The sequence below is a fragment of the Scyliorhinus torazame genome, chromosome 3 (genome assembly GCF_047496885.1).
Source record: "Scyliorhinus torazame isolate Kashiwa2021f chromosome 3, sScyTor2.1, whole genome shotgun sequence".
Classification (NCBI taxonomy): Eukaryota; Metazoa; Chordata; class Chondrichthyes; order Carcharhiniformes; family Scyliorhinidae; genus Scyliorhinus; species Scyliorhinus torazame.
In genome coordinates, this window is record NC_092709.1 from 355,503,203 (window position 1) to 355,527,017 (window position 23,815).

Consider the following 23,815-nt stretch of genomic DNA (forward strand, 5'->3'; position numbering starts at 1 on the left):
GGTGAGACTTTTGACCCCAAATATTCAGGGGCCCCCAAAATCACCCTGGACTCTATTAAAAAGGAGGGCACTTAGAAAATCTCAATGTGATCAGGCAGAGTCAACATGGTTTTGTGAAAGGCAAATCACATTTGACTAATTTGCTGGAGTTCACTGAGGAAGCAACAAGCAATAAGTGAATCTTTGGCACTCGCTTCCCAAGGGAGTGGTGAAGGCAGACTCTCAAATATTTTTCAGTCAGAGGTCGGTAACCTCTTGACTAAGAAAGAAGTCAAAGGAGGTAGGCAGGAATGTAGAGTTGAGGCCACAATCAGATCAGTCGTGATCTTATTGAATAGTGGAGCAGGACAGCACACTCCCTGCTCCTAAGCCCCGCCTCCAGGAGCTGCCAGCCAATCAGAGTGCTGATAGCTCCCGAGATGCAGCAGTGCCCCTATCAGTGATGGCGCAGTGGATAGCACTGCTGCCTCACGGCGCCGAGGTCCCAGGTTCGATCCCGGCTCTGGGTCACTGTCCGTGTGGAGTTTGCACATTCTCCTCGTGTTCGTGTGGGTTTCGCCTGCACAACCCAAAGACAAAAATCTTTGGATCCTCACTGTCTTCAGGTGATGTCCCGGAGGACTGGAGAATAGCCAATGTTGTTCCTTTGTTTAAGAAGCGTGGCATGGATAATCCAGGGAACTACAGGCCGGTGAGCCTTACGTCAGTGGTGGGGAAATTACTGGAGAGAATTCTTCGAGACAGGATCTACTCCCATTTGCAAGCAAATGGACGTATCAACGAGAGGCAGCACGGTTTTGTGAAGGTGAGGTCGTGTCTAACTTGATAGAGTTTTTCGAGGAGGTCATAAAGATAATTGATGCAGGTAGGGCAGTGGATGTTGTCTATATGGACTTCAGTAAGGCCTTTGACAAGGTCCCTCATGGCAGACTGGTACAAAAGGTGAAGTCACACGGGATCAGGGGTGAGCTGGCAAGGTGGATACAGAACTGGCTAGGTCATAGAAGACAGAGAGTAGCAATGGAAGGATGCTTTACTGATTGGAGGGCTGTGACTAGTGGTGTTCCGCAGGGATCAGTGCTGGGACCGTTGCTGTTCGTAGTATGTTGGATTGGATTGGATTGGATTTGTTTATTGTCACGTGTACCGAGGTGAAAAGTATTTTTCTGCGAGCAGCTCAACAGATCATTAAGTACATGGGAAGAAAAGGGAAGAAAAGAAAATACATAATAGGGCAACACAACATGTACAATGTAACTACATAAGCACTGGCATCGGATGAAGCATGCAGGGTGTAGTATTAATGAAATCAGTCCATAAGAGGGTCATTTAGGAGTCTGGTGACAGTGGGGAAGAAGCTGTTTTTGAGTCTGTTCGTGCGTGTTCTCAGACTTCTGTATCTCCTGCCTGATGGAAGAAGTTGGAAGAGTGAGTAAGCCGGGTGGGAGGGATCTTTGATTATGCTGCCCACTTTCCCCAGGCAGCGGGAGGTGTAGATGGAGTCAATGGATGGGAGGCAGGTTCGTGTGATGGACTGGGCGGTGTTCACGACTCTCTGAAGTTTCTTGCGGTCCTGGGCCGGGAAGTTGCCATACCAGGCTGTGATGCAGCCCGATAGGATGCATTCTGTGGTGCATCTGTAAAAGTTGGTAAGGGTTAATGTGGACATGCCGAATTTCCTTAGTTTCCTGAGGAAGTATAGGCGCTGTTGTGCTTTCTTGGTGGTAGCATCGACGTGGGTGGACCAGGACAGATTTTTGGAGATGTGCACAACCTAGGAATTTGAAACTGCTAACCATCTCCACCTCGGCCCCGTTGATGCTGACAGGGGTGTGTACAGTACTTTGCTTCCTGAAGTCAATGACCAGCTCTTTAGTTTTGCTGGCATTGAGAGAGAGATTGTTGTCGCTACACCACTCCACTAGGTTCTCTATCTCCCACCTGTATTCGGACTCGTCGTTATTCGAGATCTGGCCCACTATGGTCGTATCGTCAGCAAACTTGTAGATGGAGTTGGAACCAAGTTTTGCCACACAGTCGTGTGTGTCCAGGGAGTAGAGTAGGGGGCTAAGTACGCAGCCTTGCGGGGCCCTGGTGTTGAGGACTATTGTGGAGGAGGTGTTGTTGTTCATTCTTACTGATTGTGGTCTGTTGGTCAGAAAAGCGAGGATCCAGTTGCAGAGTGGGGAGCCAAGTCCTAGGTTTTGGAGCTTTGATATGAGCTTGGCTGGGATTATGGTGTTGAAGGCGGAGCTGTAGTCAATAAACAGGAGTCTGATGTAGGAGTCCTTGTTTTCGAGATGCTCTAGGGATGAATGTAGAGCCAGGGAAATGGTGTCTGATGTGGACCGGTTGCAGCGGTCTGCGAATTGCAGTGGATCAAGGCGATCTGGGAGTATGGAGGTGATGCGCTTCATGATCAACCTCTCGAAGCACTTCATTACGACTGAAGTCAGGGCCACTGGACGGTAGTCATTGAGGCACGTTGCCTGGTTCTTCTTTGGTACCGGTATGATGGTGGTCTTCTTGAAGTATAAATGATTTGGAAGAAAATGTAACTGGTCTGATTAGTAAGTTTGCAGACGACACAAAGGTTTGTGGCATTGCGGATAGCGATGAGGACTGTCAGGGGATACAGCAGGATTTAGATTGTTTGGAGACTTGGGCGGAGAGATGGCAGATGGAGTTTAATCCGGACAAATGTGAGGTAATGCATTTTGGAAGGTCTAATGCAGGTAGGGAATATACAGTGAATGGTAGAACCCTCAAGAGTATTGAAAGTCAGAGAGATCCAGGTGTACAGGTCCACAAGGTCACTGAAAGGGGCAACACAGGTGGAGAAGGTAGTCAAGAAGGCATACGGCATGCTTGCCTTCATTGGCTGGGGCATTGAGTATAAGAATTGGCAAGTCATGTTGCAGCTGTATAGAACCTTAGTTAGGCCACACTTGGAGCATAGTGTTCAATTCTGGTCGCCACACTATCAGAAGGGTGTGGAGGCTTTAGAGAGGGTGCAGAAGAGATTTACCAGAATGTTGCCTGGTATGGAGGGCATAAGCTATGTGGGTAGGTTGAATAAACTCGGTTTATTCTCACTGGAATGACGGAGGTTGAGGGGCGACCTGATAGAGGTCTACAAAATTATGAGGGGCATAGACAGAGTGGATAGTCAGAGGCTTTTCCCCGGGGTAGAGGGGTCAATTACTAAGGGGCATAGGTTTAAGGTGCGAGGGGCAAGGTTTAGAGAAGATGTACGAGGCAAGTTTTTTACGCAGAGGGTAGTGGGTGCCTGGAACTCGCTACCGGAGGAGGTGGTGGAAGCAGGGGCGATCGTGATATTTAAGGGGCACCTTGACAAATACATGAATAGGATAGGAATAGAGGGATATGGACCCTGGAAGTGTAGAAGATTTTAGTTTAGTCGGGCAGCATGGTCGGCGCAGGCTTGGAGGGCCGAAGGGCCTGTTCCTGTGCTGTACTTTTCTTTGTTTTATGTGCAGGGTAGGTGGATTGGCCACGCTAAATTGCCCCTTAATTCTGGTGAAAGAACGCGAGGAGAGCGGCGGGGACTCAGTGAAAGAGCGCAAGGAGAGCGGCGGAGACTCAGTGAAAGAGCGCGAGGAGAGCGGCGGGGACACAATAAAAGAGTGCGAGGAGAGTGGCGGAGACTCGGTGAAAGAGCGCGAGGAGAGTGGCGGGGACACAGGATAAAAGAGCGCGAGGAGAGCGGCGGAGATTCAGTGAAAGAGCGCGAGGAGAGCGGCGGAGACTCAGTGAAAGAGCGCAAGGCGAGCGGCGGGGACACAGGATAAAAGAGGGCGAGGAGAGCGGCGGGGACACAGGATAAAAGAGCGCGAGGAGAGCGGCGGGGACACTGTGAAAGAGCGCGAGGAGAGCGGCAGGGACTCAGTGAAAGAGCGCAAGGAGAGCGGCGGGGACACAGGATAAAACAGCGCGAGGAGCGCGACGGGGACACAGTGAAAGAGCGCGAGGAGAGCAGCGGAGACTCAGTGAAAGAGCGCAAGGAGAGCGGCGGGGACACAGGATAAAACAGCGCGAGGAGCGCGACGGGGACACAGGATAAAAGAGCGTGAGGAGAGCGACGGGGACACAGGATAAAAGAGTGCGAGGAGAGCGGCGGGGACACAGTGAAAGAGCGCGAGGAGAGCGGCGGGGACACAGGATAAAAGAGCGCGAGGAGAGCGGCGGGGACACAGTGAAAGAGCGCGAGGAGAGCGGCGGAGACTCGGTGAAAGAGCGCGAGGAGAGCGGCGGGGACACAGGATAAAAGAGCGCGAGGAGAGCAGTGGAGACTCAGTGAAAGAGCGCAAGGAGAGCGGCGGAGACTCAGTGAAAGAGCGCGAGGAGAGCGGCGGAGACTCAGTGAAAGAGCGCGAGGAGAGCGGCGGAGACTCAGTGAAAGAGCGCAAGGCGAGCGGCGGGGACACAGGATAAAAGAGGGCGAGGAGAGCGGCGGGGACACAGGATAAAAGAGCGCGAGGAGAGCGGTGGGGACACAGTGAAAGAGCGCGAGGAGAGCGGCAGGGACTCAGTGAAAGAGCGCGAGGAGAGCAGCGGAGACTCAGTGAAAGAGCGCAAGGAGAGCGGCGGGGACACAGGATAAAACAGCGCGAGGAGCGCGACGGGGACACAGGATAAAAGAGCGTGAGGAGAGCGACGGGGACACAGGATAAAAGAGTGCAAGGAGAGCGGCGGGGACACAGTGAAAGAGCGCGAGGAGAGCGGCGGAGACTCGGTGAAAGAGCGCGAGGAGAGCGGCGGGGACACAGGATAAAAGAGCGCGAGGAGAGCAGTGGAGACTCAGTGAAAGAGCGCAAGGTGAGCGGCGGGGACACAGTGAAAGCGCGAGGAGAGGGCGGGGACACAGTGAAAGAGCGCGAGGAGAGCCGCGGGGACACAGTGAAAGAGCGCGAGGAGAGCCGCGGAGACTCAGTGAAAGAGCGCGAGGAGAGCGGCAGGGACACAGTGAAAGAGCGCGACGAGAGCGGCGGGGACACAGTGAAAGAGCGCAAGGAGAGCCGCGGAGACTCAGAGAAAGAGCGCGAGGAGAGCGATGGAGACTCAGTGAAAGAGCGCGAGGAGAGCGGCGGAGACTCAGTGAAAGAGCGCGAGGAGAGCGGCGGAGACTCAGTGAAAGAGCGCGAGGAGAGCGTCGGAGACTCAGTGAAAGAGCGCGAGGAGAGCGGCGGGGACACAGGATAAAAGAGCGCGAGGAGAGCGGCGGGGACAATGTGAAAGAGCGCGAGGAGAGCAGCGGAGACTCGGTGAAAGAGCGCGAGGAGAGCGGCAGAGACTCAGTGAAAGAGCGCGAGGAGAGCGGCGGAGACACAGGATAAAAGAGCGCGAGGAGAGCGGCGGAGACTTAGTGAAAGAGCGCGAGGAGAGCGGCGGGGACTCAGTGAAAGAGCGCAAGGAGAGCGGCGGAGACTCAGTGAAAGAGCGTGAGGAAAGCGGCGGGGACAGAGTGAAAGAGCGCGAGGAGAGCGGCGGGGACACAGGATAAAAGAGCGCGAGGAGAGCGACGGGGACACAGGGTAAGAGCGCGAGGAGAGCGGCGGGGACACAGGATAAAAGAGCGCGAGGAGAGCAGTGGAGACTCAGTGAAAGAGCGCAAGGAGAGCGGCGGAGACTCAGTGAAAGAGCGCAAGGAGAGCGGCGGGGACACAGTGAAAGAGCGCGAGGAGAGCCGCGGGGACACAGTAAAAGAGCGCGAGGAGAGCCGCGGAGACTCAGTGAAAGAGCGCGAGGAGAGCGGCAGGGACACAGTGAAAGAGCGCGACGAGAGCGGCGGGGACACAGTGAAAGAGCGCGAGGAGAGCCGCGGAGACTCAGTGAAAGAGCGCGAGGAGAGCGACGGAGACTCAGTGAAAGAGCGCGAGGAGAGCGGCGGAGACTCAGCGAAAGAGCGCGAGGAGAGCGGCGGAGACTCAGTGAAAGAGCGCGAGGAGAGCGGCGGAGACTCAGTGAAAGAGCGCGAGGAGAGCGGCGGGGACACAGGATAAAAGAGCGCAAGGAGACGGCGGGGACAATGTGAAAGAGCGCGAGGAGAGCAGCGGAGACTCGGTGAAAGAGCGCGAGGAGAGCGGCGGGGACACAGGATAAAAGAGGGCGAGGAGAGCGGCGGGGACACAGGATAAAAGAGCGCGAGGAGAGCGGCGGGGACACAGGATAAAAGAGGGCGAGGAGAGCGGCGGGGACACAGGATAAAAGAGCGCGAGGAGAGCGGCGGGGACACAGTGAAAGAGCGCGAGGAGAGCGGCAGAGACTCAGTGAAAGAGCGCGAGGAGAGCGGCGGAGACACAGGATGAAAGAGCGCGAGGAGAGCGGCGGAGACTTAGTGAAAGAGCGCGAGGAGAGCGGCGGGGACTCAGTGAAAGAGCGCAAGGAGAGCGGCGGAGACTCAGTGAAAGAGCGTGAGGAGAGCGGCGGGGACAGAGTGAAAGAGCGCGAGGAGAGCGGCGGGGACACAGTGAAAGAGCGCGAGGAGAGCGGCGGGGACTCAGTGAAAGAGCGCGAGGAGAGCGGCGCTGACACAGTGAAAGAGCGCGAGGAGAGCCACGGAGACTCAGTGAAAGAGCGCGAGGAGAGCGGCGGGGACAATGTGAAAGAGCGCGAGGAGAGCAGCGGAGACTCGGTGAAAGAGCACGAGGAGAGCGGCGGGGACACAGGATAAAAGAGCGCGAGGAGAGCGGCGGGGACACAGTGAAAGAGCGCGAGGAGAGCGGCAGAGACTCAGTAAAAGAGCGCGAGGAGAGCGGCGGAGACACAGGATAAAAGAGTGCGAGGAGAGCGGCGGAGACTTAGTGAAAGAGCGCGGGGAGAGCGGCGGGGACTCAGTGAAAGAGCGCAAGGAGAGCGGCGGAGACTCAGTGAAAGAGCGTGAGGAGAGCGGCGGGGACAGAGTGAAAGAGCGCGAGGAGAGCGGCGGGGACACAGGATAAAAGAGCGCGAGGAGAGCAGTGGAGACTCAGTGAAAGAGCGCAAGGAGAGCGGCGGAGACTCAGTGAAAGAGCGCAAGGAGAGCGGCGGGGACACAGTGAAAGAGCGCGAGGAGAGGGCGGGGACACAGTGAAAGAGCGCGAGGAGAGCCGCGGGGACACAGTGAAAGAGCGCGAGGAGAGCCGCGGAGACTCAGTGAAAGAGCGCGAGGAGAGCGGCAGGGACACAGTGAAAGAGCGCGACGAGAGCGGCGGGGACACAGTGAAAGAGCGCGAGGAGAGCCGCGGAGACTCAGTGAAAGAGCGCGAGGAGAGCGACGGAGACTCAGTGAAAGAGCGCGAGGAGAGCGGTGGAGACTCAGTGAAAGAGCGCGAGGAGAGCGGCGGAGACTCAGTGAAAGAGCGCGAGGAGAGCGGCGGAGGCTCAGTGAAAGAGCGCGAGGAGAGCGGCGGGGACACAGGATAAAAGAGCGCGAGGAGAGCGGCGGGGACAATGTGAAAGAGCGCGAGAAGAGCAGCGGAGACTCGGTGAAAGAGCGCGAGGGGAGCGGCGGGGACACAGGATAAAAGAGGGCGAGGAGAGCGGCGGGGACACAGGATAAAAGAGCGCGAGGAGAGCGGCGGGGACACAGTGAAAGAGCGCGAGGAGAGCGGCAGAGACTCAGTGAAAGAGCGCGAGGAGAGCGGTGGAGACACAGGATGAAAGAGCGCGAGGAGAGCGGCGGAGACTTAGTGAATGAGCGCGAGGAGAGCGGCGGGGACTCAGTGAAAGAGCGCAAGGAGAGTGGCGGAGACTCAATGAAAGAGCGTGAGGCGAGCGGCGGGGACAGAGTGAAAGAGCGCGAGGAGAGCGGCGGGGACACAGTGATAGAGCGCGAGGAGAGCGGCGGGGACTCAGTGAAAGAGCGCGAGGAGAGCGGCGCTGACACAGTGAAAGAGTGCGAGGAGAGCGGCGGGGACACAGTGAAAGAGCGCAAGGAGAGCCGCGGAGACTCAGCGAAAGAGCGCGAGGAGACCGGCGGGGACACAGTGAAATAGCGCAAGGAGAGCGGCGGAGACTCAGTGAAAGAGCGCGAGGAGAGCGGCGGAGACTCGGTGAAAGAGCGCGAGGAGAGCAGCGGAGACTCAGTGAAAGAGCGCGAGGAGAGCCGTGGAGACTCAATGAAAGAGCGCGAGGAGAGCGGCGGGGACACAGTGAAAGAGCGTGAGGAGAGCAGCGGGGACACAGTGAAAGAGCGCGAGGAGAGCAGCGGGGACACAGAGAAAGAGCGCGAGGAGTGCGGCGGGGACACAGTGAAAGAGCGCGAGGAGAGCAGCGGGGACACAGTGAAAGAGCGCAAGGAGAGCGGCGGGGACACAGTGAAAGAGCGCGAGGAGAGCGGCGGGGACACAGCGAAAGATCGCGAGGAGAGCCGCGGAGACTCAGTGAAAGAGCGCGAGGAGAGCGGCGGGGACACAGGATAAAAGAGCGCGAGGAGAGCGGCGGGGACACAGTGAAAGAGCGCGAGGAGAGCCGTGGAGACTCGGTGAAAGAGCGCGAGGAGAGCGGCGGGGACACAGGATAAAAGAGCGCAAGGAGAGCGGGGGAGACTCAGTGAAAGAGCGCGAGGAGAGCGGCGGAGACTTGGTGAAAGAGCGCGAGGAGAGCGGCGGGTCACAGGATAAAAGAGCGCGAGGAGAGCGGTGGGGGACACAGGATAAAAGAGCACGAGGAGAGCGGTGGGGACACAGGATAAAAGTGCGCGAGGAGAGAGCCAGGGACACAGGATAAAAGAGCGCGAGGAGAGCGGCGGGGACACAGGATAAAAGAGCGCGAGGAGAGCGGTGGGGACACAGGATAAAAGAGCGCGAGGAGAGCGGCGGGGACACAGGATAAAAGAGCACGAGGAGAGCGGCAGGGACACAGGATAAAAGAGCCCGAGGAGAGCCGCGGGGACACAGGATAAAAGAGCCCGAGGAGAGCGGTGGGGACACAGGATAAAAGAGCGCGAGGAGAGCGGTGGGGACACAGGATAAAAGAGCACGAGGAGAGCGTCGGGGACACAGGATAAAAGAGCGCGAGGAGAGCGGCGGGGACACAGGATAAAAGAGCGCGAGGAGAGCGGCGGGGACACAGCTGCCGGAGAAGCAGCCTTCAGATTTTCGGCGGGAGCAGTGGCCAGGGGTCTGTCGGGAAGGTACGTTTTCCTCTTTCAAAAACTTACCTTGAAGAGTGACATCACAGCAAAGCAGTGACCTGATTGGCTGGTAAGAAAAGTGCCCCAATTAGCAGTAGCTGGGAGAAATTTAACTCTTCGTGTGTTGGTAAGTATTGTGATTGGTAAGTAAAATCTTTATTCATTTCACTTATTCATTATTTGATATTATATTTGTAATCAGTTAAGGTAAAGTGTAAAAATGGCAGGAGATCCCAGACCCGTGTTATGCTCCTCGTGCTCAATGTGGGAGTTCAGGGACACGGCCGATGCCCCTGACTCCTTCATGTGCGGGAAGTGTGTCCAGCTGCAGCTCCTGTTAGACCGCATGATGGCTCTGGAGCTGCGGATAGACTCACTTTGGAGCATCCGCGATGCTGAGGAGGTCGTAGATAGCACGTTCAGTGAGTTGGTCACACCGCAGATTAGGGTTGGTGAGGGAGACAGGGAATGGGCGACCAAAAGGCAGAGAAAGAGCAGGAAGGCAGTGCGGGTGTCTCCTGCGGTCATCTCCCTCCAAAACAGGTATACTGTTTTGGATACTGTTGGGACAGAGGACTCACCAGGGGAAGGCAGTAGTAGCCAGGCTCATGGCACTGTGGCTGGCTCTGCTGCACAGAAGGGCGGGAAAAAGACTGGCAGGGCTGTAGTCATAGGGGATTCAATCGTAAGGGGAGTAGACGGGCGTTTCTGTGGTCGGAAACGAGACTCCCGAATGGAATGTTGCCTCCCGGGTGCACGGGTCTGGGATGTCTCAGATCGGCTGCAGGACATACTGAAGGGGGAGGGTGGACAGCCAGTTGTCGTGGTGCATATAGGCACCAACGATATAGGTAAAAAACGGGATGAAGTCCTACAATCAGAATTTAGGGAGTTAGGAGATAAGTTAAAAAGTAGGACCGCAAAGGTCCTATCTCAGGATTGCTACCAGTGCCACGAGACAGTCAGAGTAGAAATTCAAGAATAGTCAGAATGAATACGTGGCTTGAGAGATGGTGCAGAAGGGAGGGGTTCAGATTTTTAGGACATTGGAACCAGTTCTGGGGGCGGTGGGACCATTACAAATCGGATGGTCTACACCTGGGCAGGACTGGAACCAATGTCCTAGGGGGTGCTTTTGCTAACACTGTTGGGGAGGTTTTAAACTAATGTGGCAGGGGGATGGGGACCAGATTAGGAAGTTAGAGGTCAGTAAAGTGGCAGCAACTAAAGCCAGTAAGGTACTCGATAATAAACTCAATGTGACTAAGGGGAAGAGTAGACAGGGAAGAGATGATGAACGCAAAGGGACAGGTGGTCTGAGGTGCATTTGTTTCAATGTGAGAAGTGTTGCAGGTAAGGCAGATGAATTTAGGGTTTGGATTAGTACCTGGGAATATGATATTATTGGTATTACTGAGGGAATACCAGTTGAGGGAAGGGCAAGACTGGCAACTAAATATCTCAGGGTATAGATGCTTCATGAGTGGTAGAGAGGGAGGTAAAAGGGGTGGAGGAGTTGGATTACTGGTCAGAGATGATATCACAGCTGTGATTAAGGAGGGCACGATGGAGGATTCGAGCACTGAGGCAATATGGGTAGAGCTAAGAAATAGGAAGGGTGCAGTAACATTGTTGGGACTTTACTACAGGCCTCCCAAAAGCGAGCGTGAAGTAGAGGTTGAAATATGTAGACAGATTATAGAAAAATGTAGGAGCAATAGGGTGGTCATGATGGGAGATTTTAACTTCCCCAACATTGAATGGGACTCATGTAGTGTTGGAGGCATACTTGGAGCAGAATTTGTAAGGAGCATCCAGGAGAGTTTTTTAGAGCAGTATGTAAATAGTCCAACTCGAGAAGGGGCCATACTGGACCTGGTATTGGGGAATGATCCCGGCCAGTGGTTGAAGTTTCAGTCGGTGATTACTTTGGGAATAGCGATCACAATTCCGTAAATTTTAGAATACTCATGGGCAAAGACGAGAGTGGTCCTAAAGGAAGAGTGCTAAATTGGGGAAAGGCCAAGTATAACAAAATTCGGCAGGAGCTGGGGAATGTGAATTGGGAGCAGTTGTTTAAGGGTAAATCCACATTTGAAATGTGGGAGTCTTTTAAGGAAAGGTTGATTAGAATGCAGGACAGACATGTCCCTGTGAAAATGAGGGATAGAAATGGCAAGATTAGGGAACCATGGATGACGGGTGGAATTGTGAGACTAGCTAAGATGAAAAAGGAAGCATACATAAGATCTAGGCGACTTAAAACTGATGAAGCTTTGGAGGAATATTGGGAAAGTAGGAATATTGGGAAAGTAGGACAAATCTCAAATGCACAATAAAGAGGGTTAAAAGGGGTCATGAAATATCTTTGGCTAACAGGGTTAAGGAAAATCCCAAAACCTTTTTTTCGTATATAAGGAGCAAGAGGGTAACTAGAGAAAGGATTGGCCCACTCAAAGACAAAAGAGGGAATTTATGCATGGAGTCAGAGGAAATGGGTGAGATTCTTAATGAGTACTTTGCATTGGTATTCACCAAGGAGAGGGACATGACGGATGTTGAGGCTAGGGATGGATGTTTAAATACTCTAGGTCAAGTCGGCATAAGGAAGGGGGAGGTTTTGTGTATTCTAAAAGGCATTAAGGTGGACAAGTCCCCAGGTCCGGATGGGATCTATCCCAGGTTACTGAGGGAAGCGAGGGACAAAATAGCTGGGGCCTTAACAGATATCTTTGCAGCATCCTTGAGCACGGGTGAGGTCCCGGAGGACTGGAGAATTGCTAATGTTGTCCCTTTGTTTAAGAAGGGTAGCAGGGATAATCCAGGGAATTATAAACCTGTGAGCTTGACGTCAGTGGTAGGCAAACTGTTGGAGAAGATACTGAGGGATAGGATCTATTCACATTTGGAAGAAAATAGACTTATCAGTGATAGGCAGCATGGTTTTGTGCAGGGAAGGTCATGTCTTACAAACCTAATAGAATTCTTTGAGGAAGTGACAAAGTTAATTCATGAGGGAAGGGCTGTAGATGTCATATACATGGACTTAAATAAGGCATTTGATAAAGTTTCCCACGGCAGGTTGATAGAAAAAGTGAAGTCGTATGGGGTTCAGGGTGTACTAGCTAGATGGATAAAGAACTGGCTGGGCAACAGGAGACAGAGAGTAGTGGTGGAAGGGAGTGTCTCAAAATGGAGAAAAGTGACTAGTGGTGTTCTACAGGGATCCGTGCTCTGTTATTTGTGATATACATAAATGATATACATAGGTGGTCTGATTAGCAAGTTTGCAGATGATACTAAGATTGGTGGAATTGCAGATAGCGAGGAGGACTGTCAGAGAATACAGCAAAATATAGATAGATTGGAGAGAAATGGCAGATGGAGTTCAATCCAGGCCAATGCGAGGTGATGCATTTTGGAAGATCTAATTCAAGAGCGGACTATACGGTCAATGGAGGAGTCCTGGGGAACATTGATGTACAGAGAGATCGGGGAGTTCAGGTCTATTGTACCTTGAAGGTGGCAACGCAGGTCGATAGAGTGGTCAAGAAGGCATACAGCATGCTTGCCTTCATCGGATGGGGTATTGAGTACAAGAGTCGGCACGTCATGTTACAGTTGTATAGGACTTTGGTTAGGCCACATTTGGAATACTGCGTGCAGTTCTGGTCGCCACATTACCAGAAGGATGTGGATGCTTTAGAGAGGGCGCAGAGGAGGTTCACCAGGATATTGCCTGGTATGGAAGGTGCTAGCTATGAAGAAAGGTTGAGTAGATTAGGATTGTTTTCGTTGGAAAGACGGAGGTTGAGGGGGGACATGATTGAGGTCTACAAAATTATGAGAGGTATGGACCGGGTGGATAGCAACAAGCGTTTTCCAAGAGTGGGGGTGTCAATTACAAGGGGTCACGATTTCAAGGTGAGAGGGGGAAAGTTTAAGGGAGATGTTGGTGGAAAGTTTTTTACGCAGAGGGTGGTGGGTGCCTGGAACGCTTTGCCAGCGGAGGTGGTAGAGGCGGGCACGATAGCATAATTTAAGATGCATCTAGACAGATATATGAACGGGCGGGGACCAGAGGGAAGTAGATCCTTGGAAAATAGAAGACAGGTTTAGATAAAGGATCTGGATCGGCGCAGGCTGGGAGGGCAGAAGGGCCTGTTCCTGTGCTGTAATTTTCTTTGTTCTTTGTATCCAGGACAAAGCAGCTCGCTTGATCGCTCTCCTTTCCACGTACATTCAAATCCTCCACCACCGACAAACAGTGCCAGCCGTGTGTACCACCTACAAGATGCACTGCAGGAAGTCACCAAGGTTCCTTAGACAACACCTTCCAGACTCACAACCACTACCATCTAGGAGGACAAGAGCAGCAGATTTCATAGAATAGAAATTTCATAGAATTTACAGTGCAGAAGGAGGCCATTCGGCCCATCAAGTCTGCACCAGCCCTTGGAAAGAGCACCCTACCCAGGCCCACACCTCCACCCTCTCCCTGTAACCCAATAACCCCACCCAATCTTTCTTTGGGAAACTTAAGGGCAATTTATCATGGCCAATCCACCTAACCCGCACAGCTTTGGACAGTGGGAGGAAACCGGAGCACCCGGAGGAAACCCACGCAGACACGGGGAGAACGTGCAGTCTCCGCACAGACAGTGACCCAAGCCGGGAATCGAACCTGGGACCCTATATTTGTGGAAGGCGGAGCAATCAAGCGGGGCTGCTTTGTCCTGGATGGTGTTGAGCTTGAGTGTTGTTCACATCCAGGCAAGTGGAGAGTATTCCATCACACTCCTGACTTGTGCCTTGTAGATGGTGGACAGGCTTTGTGGGGTCAGCACATGAGTTACCCACCATAGGATTCCTGGCCTTTGACCTGTCCTGGCAGCCACAGTATTAATGTGGCCAAGTTTGGGAAGACGGGTTTCAGTGAAGGCGGAATTCGCTTCTTCGTTTGTGCAGCTGGGTGCGGCTTCGATGGCAGCTGTGTCTGTGCCTCTTTCCTCAGTCATTGTGCTATTGTCATGAGAATGTCACTTTAAGAAATGTTTTTTCTGCTCATGTTACTGCAGTGATGTCAGAGTGTGGGTGGAGCTGGGCTGTCTGTCAGCTTTTAGTTTCACTTTGAGAAAGGCTTTGGTGTATCTGTACTTTTTTGATTTCGTTTTGGTGTTGGAGCTGCAGTCAGCCAAAGAATGTGTCATGTTGTTCTCTCTGTCATGTAAAGACTATCTCTTGATCATTTGGTGAATTCAGAGTGATAGCTGTTCTCTGTAGTGAATTTAAACCTGATGTGCTTCTGTTTAAAGGTTGTTTTATATCTTATGGATGTTAAAAGGAAAGCTTAAGGATTACTTAGTGTTGTATTCTTTGGGGGTTGTATTTGAATTGATGGTTGCTAAGATGTTCACTGTATGTTTTAAAAAGGTTAACGTGAGTTCATAGAATAAACATTGTTTTGCTTTAAAAAATACTTTTCGATTTCTGCTGTACCACACCTGTCGAGTGGGCCGTGTGCTCCCCATACCACAATCTATTAAAAGTTGTGGGTCAGGTGAACTCCATGATACACTTTGGGGTTCTCTAAACCCTGCCCCATAACAAATTGGGGGCTCGAGGGGGATAAAAGTCTATCTATTGGATTGGCTTAGTGAACTTAAAGACAGTGAGGGGTGAGCATATTGTGGTTGCTTTTCAGGCGTGGTATTCCAGTTTAAGTAGGGAGCGTGTTGTGGATAATAGCTTTTTCAGAGGCTCTGAAATTTTTGGGGGTGGAGACGGTCACACGCAGTACCTTACGGACAGGGACTAAAAGCAGACTGTTAGATTTGGCAAAAACATTGCAGTTAACATTACCTGACAAAATGTGAAAAGATGAGGTAATTATGCCCGTGGCCAAGCATTTAAAATTGCCTGAGATAGAGTTTGACTCATTAGAAATGGCAGAAGTTCAGTTACAAATTAAACAAATGGAACATGAGAAAGAATTAAAGCAGCTTGAATACGAAACAGGTAGAGAGGAAAAAGAAAAAGAGAGAGAGGAAAAAGAAAGAGAGAGAGTGTTTGAACTTCGTAAAATGTCCATGAAACATGACAGTCAGTTAAGACTGGCGGATTTAAAGGGAACTGTACAGTTTGAGGATAGTGATGAGGATAAAGAGAAAGAGTGTCATAGTCGAAGGCTTGGTGGGGATCTATTTAAATAGGTCCAAGCGTTGCCAAGGTTTGATGAGAAGGAGGTAGAAGCACTTTTCATTTCATTTGAGAAGGTGGCTAAACAAATGAAATGGCCACGGGACATGTGGGTATTACTGATTCAATCAAATCTGTTAGGTAGGGCTAGTGAAGTGTTTGCATCACTACCGGAGGAGGTAGCTGGTACGTATGAGGAGGTGAAAAATTCCATCTTGGGTGCATATGCGCTAGTGCTTGAAGCCTACAGACAAAGGTCCATAAATTTAAGGAAAGAATTTGGTCAAACATACATGGAGTTTGAAAGGATCAAACAGAGTAATTTTGATAGGTGGGTAAGGGTTTTGAAAATAGACCAAACGTATGAAGCTCTCAGAGAAATTATACCTTTGGAGGAGTTTAAAAATTCAATTCCTGACGTAGTGAGAACTCATGTGGAAGAGCAGAGAGTTAAAATTGTGAGATTAGCAGCAGAAATGGCAGATGATTATGAATTAGTTCATAAATCAAAGTTTGGTTTCCGACAGCAGTTGCAGCCGGTGAGGGTTCGAAACAGGGGACGTGAGAAATACTCAAGTGGTAAAGGTAAAGGTGATCTGATGGGAGATAATAAGGAGCGTGTACCTCAGATTAGAAAAGAGATCCAGGAGGGTGGAAAAGAAATGAAAGGTTTCAAATGTTTTCACTGGAATAAACTAGGCCATGTAAAGTCACAGTGTTGGTGGTTGAAGAAACGCACTGGGAAGGCTGATGTGGTAAAACAGGATAAGACAGTGGGGTTTGTTAAAGTGGTAAAAGAAAGCCCAAGTGAAGCGAAGGAGGTGCAAAAGATTGTACAACCTAACCAAGAGGTAATTGATAAGAAGGTGTCAGATGTCTTTAAAGAATTTACTTGTGTGGGTAAAGTTTACTCATGTGTATCAGGAGGAGCAGGTAAAGAAGTCACAATTTTAAGAGATACGGGAGCTAGTCAATCTTTAATGGTAAGAGATGAGGAGTTATGTTGTTTGGGAAGAATATTGCCAGAAAAGGTGGTAATATGTGGAATTCAGGGTGAGAGGTGTAGTGTTCCATTATATAAGGTAAGGTTGGAAAGTCCAGTGAAGAGTGGTGAAGTGGTAGTAGGAGTAGTAGAGAAACTATCTTGTCCAGGAATACAGTTTATCTTGGGTAATGATATAGCTGGATCGCAGGTGGGAGTGATGCCTACGGTGGTTGATAAGCTAGTGGGAAAATCAGACAACTGAAGTGTTGAAGGACGAATATCCTGGGATTTTTCCGGATTGTGTCGTAACAAGGTCGAAAAGTCGCAGGTTAAGCCAAGAGGAGAAATCAAAGCGTGAAGATTAAGTTGAAGTGCAATTATCAGAAACGATTTTTGATCAGATGGTTGGAAAAGAACAAGAACAGGTGGAGGATGAGGCGGATATTTTTAGTTCAGGAAAATTGGCGGAGTTACAACAGAAAGATGTAGAAATAAAACGGATGTATAAGAAACCACATACGGAAGAGGAATCTGAGTGTATACCAGAGTGTTATTACCGTAAAAGTGATGTCTTGATGAGAAAATAGAGACCTTTACATATGCAGGCGGATGAAAAGTGGGCAGAAGTTCATCAAGTAGTATTGCCGGTAGGGTATAGAAAGGAGGTGTTGCGAGTTGCACATGAGGTACCAGTGGGAGGTCATTTGGGAATAAGGAAAACTCAAAGTAACGAACCAAATCCAGATGACTTGGAATTTGACATACCTCAACTTAAATTGGAAAATGAGGATGTTCTTAAAAATTGGGATAAATTGTTAATTTAATTTCCAGAGGAAAAACGAACTGACCTGAAAGGGTTATTGATATCACATGGGCAAGTTTGTAGAGATAAATTGGGAAGTACTAAAATGACTATACATGATGTAGATGTGGGAAATGCTGTTCCAATCAAACAACAACCATATAGACTTAACCCTTTAAAATTGGCACAGACTAACAAAGAGATTGAGAGTACGCTTAAAAATGGCATAATTGAAGTGGGTTGCAGCCAATGGAGCTCACCCATAGTGATGGTACCAAAACCAGATGGTACCCAATGGTTGTGTGTGGACTATAGAAAGGTTAATCCAGTTACAAGAACGGACTCTTATCCTATCCCACGTTTGGAGGATTGCATTGAGAAAGTGGGACAATCAGCTTTTATTTCCAAACTGGATTTACTTAAAGGTTACTGGCAGGTACCTTTATCCAAAAGGGCGAAGGAGATTTCAGCTTTTGTGACTCCAGGTGGTATATACCAATTCAAAGTTATGCCATTTGGCATGAAAAATGCCCCAGCCACATTTCAACGGTTAACTAACAAAGTTGTTTCAGGATTACCCAATTGTGCGGTACACATCGACGATCTGGTAATTTTCAGTCAGACATGGACAGAACATTTAAAACATCTGATGGAGTTATTCGATCGACATCAGGAGGAGGGTCTGGTGGTAAACCTAGCCAAAAGTGAATTTGGAAAAGCCCAAGTCACTTTCCTTGGCCATACAGGACAGGGTCAAATGGTCCCACGGGATGTCGAAACCAAAAGTTATTGGGGAATTTACAATACCCTCACCACAAAGGGAAATAATGCCATTTCTTGGCATGAGTGGATTTGATCGAACATTTGTGCAAACCATTTGTAGCGTAGTTGCTCCACTGATAGACTTGCTGAAGAAACATTGAAAATTTCAGTGGACAGCGGAGTTTCAACAGGCATTTGACGGCCTGAAAGCTGTGATAACCAATGCTCCTGTGTTGGAGAATTACAAGGGACTCTGTGATCAGATTGAGCTAAAGTATCTGACTTTAAAGAGAAATGCCGAGGCATAGAAAAATGGACGGATCGTGCAGATACCTTCTCGTCCAAAGAGACTGTCAATCAAGAAGGATTCCAGTTGGAGGACGAAGAACAAAAAAAATGGACTATATTATTTATTATACCTGTTTGCGGGTGTTGTTTTTTGAAACAAAAAAGTATATTTACTGTGTGCATTTCTTAAAGGAAAGTGGAAAGGTGAAAAATGAAACCATCTTGAAGTTGATGGGTTTTATTTTCTTGGGGGGAGGTGTCATGAGGATGTCACTTTAATAAATGTTTGTCTGCTCATGTTATTGCAGTGGTGTCAGAGTGTTGGTGGAGCTGGGCTGTCTGTCAGCTTTTGGTTTCACTTTGAGAAAAGCTTGTCTGTTTTTTTGATTTCGTTTTAGTGTTGGAGCTGCAGCCAGCCAAAGAATGTGTAATGTTGTACGCTCTGTCATGTAAAGCCTATCTCTTGATCATTTGGTGAATTCAGAGTGATAACGTTCTCCGTAGTGAATTTAAACCTGATGTGCTTCTGTTGAAAGTTCTTTTTGTGTCTTCTGGATGTTAAAAGGAAAGCTTAAGGATTACTGAGTGTTGTATTCTTTGGGGGTTGTATTTGAATTGATCGTTGCTAAGATGTTCACTGTATGTTTTAAAAAGGTTAACTTGAGTTCATAGAATAAACATTGTTTTGCTTTAAAAAATACTTTTCGATTTCTGCTGCACCACACCTGTAGAGTGGGCCGTGTGCTCCCCATACCACAACCTAGTAAAAGTTGTGGGTCAGGTGAACACCATGATACACTTTGGGGCTCTCTAAACCCTGACCCATAACACTATGGATATATCATCCTTTCCCTTTGATGTTACCCACCCTGTGGAGTTGGCTTTTAGCAGATACGAGTCAATCTCCTTATCTCTCCACATTGAAATTCCCTCTTCTATACCCTATTGATTTCCTCTAGTCACAAAGGTAAACACTTGCCTTTCTCACTGATAGGCCTCAAAATCTCTTCAGACAGTTGCCAGTATCAACTCCCTGTTTTTATTTTATCCCAATTTCCTTTTGTTAATCTTAATTTTCCGCAATTGTAAGCACTGGCGACACCCACATCACAAGAATGAATAATTACAAAGGTTTGGCTTCGACCAGGGGTCCTTTGTACACAATGGCTGGATAGGGAAGCAAGAAGGTTTCGTTTTCAAGCAGCTGTGATCTCTTCTGCTGTCAGTTTCCTCCGTTTAAATGTCACTAATTCAAAAAGAATATCAAATTAAGGGACATAAAGTCTTACAGATTCTGCAAGAACACAATGGTCTCTTGGAACTAACAATAAGAGCAGTAAAAAAAACTGGGAGGGGAATGCCGAGACACTGAGAAAAAATGATACCAACAGGCTGAAAGAGACTGGAGACTTTAGAAAAGAACAGCATCCCCTTGTATTTATGTTTAACCTTGGACATTGTAAAATGCCCCACGTAGCCTCACATTCTCAAACAAAATCTGACCATCGAGCCACTAAAGGAGTTTGGGATGTGTCTTTGGTGAAGTTTTAAGCAATGTTTTAAAAGGGGGGGGGGGGGAGGGAGGGAGGGGGGAGAGAGCTTTAGGAAGTTTGGGATTTTAGCACCCAGCTGTAGGTATGCCACCAAGACCAGCATAGTGGAGCGTTGAAAACTGCGGATGCGGACGAGGCCAGAATAGGGGCAGGGAATATATCTCAGAGGATTGTGAGGTTGGGGCAGATTACAGAAATAGGAAGTGTTAGGGGTTTGAACACGTGCATGAGCATTTTAAAATTGAAGTTTAAAGATACTCATAATTCCCTCACAGTTTACCCTGAGTTTTCAATCTATGCTGTAAGGAGCGGTTAACTTTAGTTCCCAGGGTTGAAGGCTGAGATTAAACAGTAATACTATGGGGATATGTAATGTACACCGGAATACAGGGAAAGCTACTGAGTGCATGAAGTGTAAAACTGTACCATCAACTGCACTCTATAACCCACACCCTTGGTGATGATGGGTAGTTGTAAATCTTCATGTAAATCTTCAGAACCAAGCCACACCTGGGAACGACACACCAACGAATATTGATCAGGAATCAATGCATGATCTAGTGAAAGTCAATAAAAAGTAGTTTAGAATAATTGATACATAGAAACATAGAAAATAGGAGCAGGAGGAGGCCATTCGGCCCTTCTAGCCCGCTCCGCCATTCATTATGATCATGGCTAATCATCAAGGTCAATACCCTGATCCTGCCCCCCCCCCCCCCCCCCGCATATCCCTTGATGCCTTTAGCCCCAAGAGCTGTATCTAATTCCTTCTTGAAATTAACACAACATTTTGGCCCCAGCCACTTTCTGTGGGAGTGAATTCCGCAGATTCACCGCTCTCTGGGTGAAGACATTTCTCCTCACCTCACTCCTCACCCTTATCCTCAAACTGTGACCCCTAGTTCTGGACTCCCCCACCATCGGGAACATTCTTTCTGAATGTACCCTGAATAATGCTGTTAATAAATAGCCTACTCCGAGATAGCTGTATTCTTGGCTAGGTCACACAGTTAATAGAGAATAATTTACATAGTTTTCTTTCAACCACTAACTGAAACATTGGACCAAGCTGGGGAATGTTTGAAACAACCACCTCCATATAACCCCCCAGCCACCCCCACCAATTTTCAGCAGCCGCGCAAGTCTGACGTCATATGGTGGCCTGGACTCATTAAAACATTTTTTAATATAAACTTACAGTACCCAATTCTTTTTTTCCATTAGGGGCAATTTAGCGTGGCCAATCCACCTAGCCTGCACATCCTTTGGGTTGTGGGGGCGAAACCCACGCAGACACAGGGAGAATGTGCAAACTCCACACGGACAGCGACCCGGGACTGGGATCGGGCCTTGACACATGAGGGCTGGAGTATGAATGGGGTGGAGTCATGCTTTAATTATTGAGAGCCATGGTTTGACCTCATCTGGAGTGACTGTGTTTAGGTTTGGTCACTGCACCAGTTGTAGCACTGGTACACTGTCTGTGGGGCGTCACAGTCAAAGACAACACGGGCCAAGGGCAGGGTATAAGACCGTAGCCTTGACTCATGTTCCCTGCCAACTAAGCTAGTTACAGTGAATGCCTGATGAAAGAATTCACCTCGTTGTACATTGAGGTGGGTATTGAGTCCGGTAGCTCAAAGGTTAGCGCTGTTGCTTCACAGAAGCAGGGTCCCAGGTTCGATTCCCCGCTGGGTCACTGCCAGTGCGGAGTCTGCACGTTCTCCCCGTGTGTGTGTGGGGTTCCTCCGGGTGCTCCGGTTTCCTCCCACAGTCCAAAGATGTGCAGGTTAGGTGAATTGGACATTCTGAATTCTCCCCCTGTGTACCCGAACAGGCGCCGGAATGTGGCGACTAGGGGCTTTTCACAGTAACTTCATTCCAGTGTTAATATAAGCCTACTTGTGACACGGATAAAGATTTGAATCCACAATGAATATGAGGCGATCAATATTTTTTCTCCTCCCCGAGTGTGCCTGCTCATTTGTGCAGCTCTGTTTAAAATGTATTTTAATTTCTATTTGTTATTGAATCGAACGTCACTCTTGCAATTTGTTTATTCCTGTTTGAATGGAGGCCGTGACTTGACCTTCCAGTAAGAATGTCGTGTTCTCACTGATTAGCGGAGCACGTCCGATTATAGGAACAGCAAATTTATTTAAACTTCTCACTGTGTGCCAAGGTTTGATCGCACGGGCTGCCAAGAGGTGGCCGGGAGCCGTCAACATTAGGTAGTCAGTTTCGAGTGCAGGTCACGTTTAGCATCTTCAAGTCTTTGTAACTGGACAGGTAAGTACAGCGTTTTATTGTTACCCTCCCTTAGTTGTCCTGACAGCTTCGAGACTGGGAAACTACAAATCTGGAATCGCCTGAAATCAGACTGGGCGGGGACAACAGGACGATCTATTTGGCTTTTCTCAACAGCCAGCAGCTTCCTTCGTGCTGGCTTTCGCCCTCCTAGTTGGGTTGGTCGCGGGTGTGAAAGGTACCGTCAAAGGAGCCTTGGTGAGTCCCTGCGGTGCAACTTGTAATGGAGCCTGATTGGCGATTCAGTGCATGCAAGTGGCTAGCTCTGGTGACCCCTGATCCCGTCTTGGAAAAAATATGGTTCAAAGGTGGAACGGGACTACTCATCGGCCAGCAGGGCAAGTCTTATCGCTCACCCGCTCATTCCTCATGACTATAAAATAAGGTTGAACAGAAGGGGCGGGATTCTCCCCTACCCGGCAGGGCGGGGGTTCTGGCGTGATGGAGTGGCGGGAACCCGGTGGAGGGTCGGAGAATCGCGCCCAAGCTCCTGGACGTTTAGTGTTACAATGTGCCTGATTGTTGACAATGATACTTCATTTCATTGCTCTGTCTTGGCACTCCCGGTCTAAGCACCGATCTTATTACTTAATTTGGAGCTCGATTGTCAATGCTCATTAAATCTGCGGGCAGCAAGATATACGGTGAATGATAGAAATCTGAAATAAAACATAGATTTGTGAAGATTATGCTTTTTTTTGCAGACCCATCTTCATTTTCCTCATTTGTCCGATGCGCTATCTAACCCTTTCGTCGTTTAATTTCTCCTGCTTGATTTCCACCCGATCGCAACGTCCCGCTTTGTTCTCCCCACCTCCCCTCCTTTCTCCGATTTGTTTAAAACCTGCCTGGTTCTCTCCTGTTCCAGTCTCGCTGCAAGAATCTTGACCAAAACACGTGTTGGATGGGATTCCCCGTTTGAAAGACTAAAGGCAGGATTCTCCGTCCATGCAGCCCGGAATCGCGAACCGCGATTGGACGGAGAATCACCGAAAATGGAGGCCAGCACCAGGCGCCCAGTGGAATGCCGCGCTGCTGTGGGCACCCAAACATGTGCCCTTGCATTATGCCCCCTCCACCCACTCCCACACCGACCCCTCCCCCACTACCCACTTCCTAATCATGGCTACATTCGCCACCCAGTAGAAGTCCCTAAAGTTCGGCAGTGCCAGCTCTCCCTCCCCTCGGCTCTGCTCCAGCAACACTCTTTACTCGAGGGGCTTTACCCGCCCACACACACCCAGATATTACCCTGTTCACCCGCTTAATAAAGGTCTTTGGAATAAAAATAGGGAGACACTGAAAAATCTTGGGAGAACCGTCACCTTTACGGTCTGTACCCTCCCCGCCAGTGACAAGGGGAGCATGTCCCACCCTCCCCGCCAGTGACAAGGGGAGCATGTCCCACCTCCGGAAGTACTCCGTCATTTGTTCCACTAATCGGCCCAGGTTTAATTTATGTAATTGCTCCCATCTCCGTGCCACCTGGATACCCAAATAACAGAAACTCACTCCCACCACTGTAAACGGCAGCTGCCCCAGTCTCCTCTCCTGCCCCCTTGCCTGGATCACAAACACCTCGCCCTTAACCAATTTCAATTTGTACCCTGCGAACCGGCCAAATTCCCCTAAGATACGCATAACCTCCCCATCCCCCCTAACGGGTCGGAAATATATAGGAGTAGATCGTGTGCATTTAGCGAGACCCCCCCCCCCCGAGTCCCTGTGTTCCATCCCCCCAACCCCCGGACTAGCCCCTTCCAGCCCTTTGACACTCTCAGTGC

The 23,815-nt window shown here is 49.7% G+C and overlaps 1 protein-coding gene across 1 annotated transcript in view; it reads left to right on the top strand.

Annotated features, from left to right (window-relative positions):
• Nucleotides 1-21,936: 21,936 nt before the first annotated feature.
• The window catches only part of LOC140409644 (apolipoprotein L2-like), a 306,256-nt gene continuing 304,377 nt past the window's right edge, over nucleotides 21,937-23,815 (top strand). The window contains exon 1 of the mRNA XM_072497980.1: nucleotides 21,937-22,013. The gene's annotated coding sequence lies outside the window, so the exon portion shown is untranslated. The remainder of the gene's footprint in view (nucleotides 22,014-23,815) is intronic.